Below are 5,432 nucleotides of genomic sequence, written 5' to 3'. Positions count from 1 at the left end.
AATTAATGTATCAATTTGGTAGAATTCAATGTTCCTGACTTCGAAAGAAACATCGTATTTACACAGAATAACTAGCAACAATCATATGGCTGGTAATTCTCATCCAATCATAGGTGGAGCCATTAGTTTAAGATATCACCTTAATTTAACTACAATTTAAAGATCATTGCAGTTTTGCAGCAACACTCACACGGACTTAATAGGTATTATATTATAAAGAATAACAAAGGAACGAATGCAGATAGAAATCTGTATAGCGGCTTTCTTGACCACGTTTTATGTGAAACTTGCACATACACATAAAAAAGTATATACTTAGAATATTATATTAATAAAAGAAGATAGAAACACGTAGTATATTAATATACTACAGGATCACAAATTGAGTTCAATAAAAATTGTATTTTTTTTTCCACTGCAATTTTATCGAAATAAAAATGTTTCGTATATAAGAGCATTTCATTTCATTTCCCATATTGTGGAAATATATTTTTTTTCAAAATTGCTATTTTTTAATCATTGCTGTGTAGTGAAAGGATAATGACCGAACAGTGAAAACTTGTTCGTGAAAAGGAGTACCAATTAAATAATACAAAAACAACATAGACCAGCAGGAGCAATTTCAAAATTCTAATGAGAAGTTAATGCAATCCTCCAGAATTATTTTGATAATCCTGAAAGTTCAGAATATCTTTAACAGTCCATCGAAAATAAGCATATATACTAAAAGGCAATCTCACTTTCTTCAGTGCTATATGTTTAAATGTAATATATTTGATAATTGTAAGCTCATGCTTGTAAAGAATGTAGTTGTTGTTTTCTTAATGCAAATCTACATTATGGGTTATCTGCCGGAAGGAACTGAAATCCGAATTTTAGTGCTTAAGTTCTTAAACTTACCACAGATTCATCTGGTACTGGAAAGAATAAAACACATTATTCCAATTTTTGCAGTCATTTTCCTGCTGGTTTTATTAAAACTGTCAATTTCAACAACTTATGCTATTTTAATATTTATATACTTAGGATATTATTAATTAAATGATATTGAATAAATTTAATTAGACTGTTTTCAGTCGACATGCATATATGTGTATTATTGTGTGAAATGGTGAAAATATGATTTTATTCATCACATAGTACGGGATTTGGTGGGCGCGGGTTAAGTCCTGTGTAGAACTCTGGATTTTGAAGCTGAAAAGCCGGGTTCTATTCTGTGCTATACCATAAGATATTCCTGTTTTTTAAGTTGTGGATGTGTTATCAGACTGACAGTAAATCCCTAAGTGTGACTAGTGGGTGGTGGGATGCTGCTAAGTGGTTGCCTTCGCTCTGCTCAGTAGTCAAAAATTAGGGATGGCGGCAGATAGCTGTAGTAGCTTTGCCATAAATATAAAATACTAAATGTTATGCAACAGTCCCACTGACCATTTTTAACCTAACGACGAGACAAATAAATTAGTTATATTAAGTAGGTCGGCTCAACATGTTTTTTTCGTGCTTTTTTAATAGCTCGACGGAATGGAAATATATTTGTAGTAATGTCTTTTATGAAACTTTTGGCAAATATAATATATCACTAAGGAATGGGCTAATATGTAATATGTATGAAGCTCTTAACATTTCTCCCTTCCAATATAAATGCAAATAAGACTGTGGCCTAAATAAACCCAAAATATTTTCGCGATGTTGACTTTCATGCAAAAAAGTTGAAGAGTGCCCTCTATAAGACTTATAGTGTTGGGCACGGCTCGCGACTCGAATGTTATACTTAACTTTTGAGTTGACGGAGAATCAGGTTTCATATCATTAGTTTTATTTTGTAGCTTTTATTGCGTTGAAAAATTATATTTTGAACTATAACTTGGATTGAACTTTCTAAATCAGTTATGTTCACTTTGTTACTTCTGGGAATAATATGTTTCGCAACAGGTTTAACTCTGTGTTCTCTTTTGCTTCTCCTCTTCAAATCCAAAGCTTCTGCAGTTACCGCTGATGAGGTAGGTTTATCCGAGTAAAAAGCTAAAGTAAATGTATACGATTGATTAATTAGAATACATTGCCATGTTACTAAGTTTTAAGTTTTTATGCGAAGCCTGTTACCTGATTAATGTATTGATATGTTAGGTAATAGTTAGGCTTAGTGAGTTTAGTAACAGTAGTGTATAATAATTTAATATATTATATACTTTTATACAGGGCGCTTTTACTTTAACTTAAAAATTCAACTTTTGAGAAAATAAAATACAAAATTACATACCCATTAATAATATAGTGTTAATATCTATTAGTGATACTTCACACAGTTAAACTCAGTCATGATTTATAATCTCAAAATTTGATCAGTGGTAAAACTAATTAAGTTTTGGTGTTTTTTTACTAAGTGTGTAATAATGTAAGTGTAATGGGTCACCAGCTTTAAAGTTTAATACTAATAGCGTTCCATACATACATACATACACACACACACACACACATATATATATATATATATAATATAAAGACAACATTGGACCTATAGGTACATATAGGTCATCTCATACACCAAACTAAATTTTAAAAACAAAACACTCAAATCCAGTCCTTTCCATTCAAATATTCATCAAGCTTTCACTAAACTCTTAAATTTACTGCACCTGCCACATCTGAAAGCAACCCATTCGAAAGGCCAACCACCCTGTTAGTGTTAGAAAAATTAAGCACGCTTAAATGAAAATGACTCCTACCCTGCCAAAATTTATATTTGTATTCTCTAGTCCAATTATTTTCACCATTAAGTATGAAAAAAGATGTTGAATAAATACTTTCAATTCCCTTAACAAATTCAAATACCTCAGTCAGATACCCTCTAACCCTTCTTCTTTCATGGTAACTTTCCAAATGTATTGTCTTACAGAAGTTACAGTATAGGTAAAGAGTTTTTTAGAAATGTTCAGTTAGTAAGGCCTACAAATTTATACTGAACCTGAAAGCATGGCCTCCACATGGGGGGAGGGGCGCCACCTGGAAAATGAAAAACATAATTCTTTGTTTATTTATTTATCATATGACTGAAAGTATCTGTATTATAATACTGTTGATTGATAATGGGTGCACTAAAATTGCTTATTGAGACTTTTTTATGAATGCAAAGTATTCTCTCATTTGTCTAAGAGTAATGTTATAGCATACAAGAATATATTCACTGTTTTATATCTGTGGCACTATTAATGGGTAGGCAGAAGCATAAGAAAAAAATTTTGCATAGCAAATATATACTAATATGGAAAAGGTTAATTCAGAATTAATGTTTATCTTAATAAAATTATTAATTTGGTTTAAATTATACTAACATTTAAACATAAGTATGATGATTATTGGTGGTGTGATGATTGCTAAAATTTCTAGTGATTGTTTTACAGAGTCAAGCAATAGAAATATACAGACTGGTTGAAGCCTTGAGAGAGGTATGACACATTTACTTTTTTTAATGTGTATGTGAATTACAAGTTAACTTAAGTAATACATAAATACTTATTATAAATATTTCAGTATTAGAAGAGCATATATTGATTGTTAATGCCTCTGAAGTATAACATTTGAAATGCTGCACGATACATTTCCCCATTGGGTATAACTTACTCTCATTATTACTTCAGTGATATGTTTGTACAGATGTTTTATTGAGGTGCATTAGTAAAGGCTTACTTTGATTTCCAAAGCTATCATCATGGGCAATTAATATAATTTATTAGTCAATCTTGGGAAATATACCTTATTTCAATGGCAGGTTTTTATTTTTTTTTTGGGGGGGGGGAGTAATGATATCTGTGGAAATTTGAAAGTCTTTGTCATCTAAATGTTCTTAAAGTATTTATTTCTTTTACCTGTTTATGCATGTTGATCAGGAGAATTTCATTTTAAAATATTTAAAAAAGTTTTTTTAGCCAAGTTTTAAAGAAAAACTGTGCACTAGAAGTAAAGAAGTTAATTTAAATTTGATATAAAAGGTAGTGATTAGACTGACTGAAGATCCTTGTATAATATCCCTAATTAACAACAAGAGATGCAAATCTAAGTCTGTTAATCAGTAATTACTAATATTAATTTTGAAAAGATATATATTTTCCTGTTATTTTGTTATCATATTGTCAGTCATGATTATTTAGGAGTTTGTTAAAAACAAAAAACAATTTTCAAAGATTTTTAGTTAGTGCCATGAATGGTTATTTCATGTGTTTATTCTTCTTCTCACATGGTTTTATGATTGATACTTAAGGTGTGTCCTGTGGGATCATCTAGTGGCTGGGTGTTATTTCGAGCTTCGTCTATGCTGCGATGTTGGAAGAGAGAGTTTGCATTCAAATTTCTGGGCTCAGAAGTGGAAATCTATGGCTCCTCTGTGTTACTTGATACATCAGCTGTTGTAAGATATTACATATGTAAAATGAAGAAAGGTTAATGTGTATCTGAACTATTCAAACTATGAAACAGTAATGTTTTAATGTTATCTTAAACATTTATAACTGACAATCTTCATTAAAAGTGGTGAAGTGCTAGCAGATTGAAAATGAACCTATATCAGACTTTTTTTTAAGGAGAAATGATTGGAAAATTACTAGGCTATGATTAAAGAAATTCTTTAAGAGCATTTAGACAAGTTTCATATTATTTTAGGCAATCAAATTGATTTAGAAAGGGAAGGGCTGTGTTTTATGAATTAATTAACTTTCTTTGAAAGTGTTACATTAAGTTTGGACATGAGTAATGTAGTGGATTTGATGTACATTGACTTACAGAAAGCTCGTGATAAGATGTCATGCAAGAGACTTCTCAGAAATATTTGTCCAAGAGTTAAAAATAATTAAATAATTTAAGAGTTGGTTTGGTGGTAGGAGGCAGTAAGTTGTTATACATGGGATAAAATCTCAGTAGAATAATGTTATAATTGGTGTACTTCAGGGTTCTGTGCTTGTTTTAATGCGGTTTCTTAACTTCATTATTGATATTGATAAGAGAATAACTAGTAAATTGGCAAGTTTGCAGATAATGTTGATATATATTTTGAATTGCACTACAGATACTGATGTTTTGTAGTTTTTGGTGAGATGGGCTAGCGTCGGGCAGATGCCTTTAAATCTTAATAACAATAATATTGGTGATTACAACATCAGTTATTAAGATAGCTTTGCATGGGAAGTTCTAGCTGACATTGACAAGGAAAAATATGGGCAAAGCTATTTCAAAGTCTTTAAAGACCTCCAGACAATGTACGTTAGCTATTAAATAAGGCATATGAGATATTAGGTTGAGTACAAATTGAAGAAGATCATCATTTCACTGTATAAGATGCTGCTTAGGTATCATGCAAGATATTGTGTTCAGTTTGATCATGTTTTTTTAACCCTTTCCAGATGGGTCATGGATCAAAGGCGTCATCACATTTGTTGACT

The 5,432-nt window shown here is 30.8% G+C and overlaps 1 pseudogene; it reads left to right on the top strand.

Moving 5' to 3' along the window:
• Nucleotides 1-1,753: 1,753 nt before the first annotated feature.
• Nucleotides 1,754-5,432, top strand: part of LOC106464240 — a 52,913-nt pseudogene continuing 49,234 nt past the window's right edge.

Source organism: Limulus polyphemus, unplaced genomic scaffold, assembly GCF_000517525.1.
Source record: "Limulus polyphemus unplaced genomic scaffold, Limulus_polyphemus-2.1.2 Scaffold1596, whole genome shotgun sequence".
Lineage (NCBI taxonomy): Eukaryota > Metazoa > Arthropoda > Merostomata > Xiphosura > Limulidae > Limulus > Limulus polyphemus.
The sequence above is the reverse complement of the archived record's forward strand: the minus strand, read 5'-3'. Positions and strand labels throughout refer to the sequence as shown.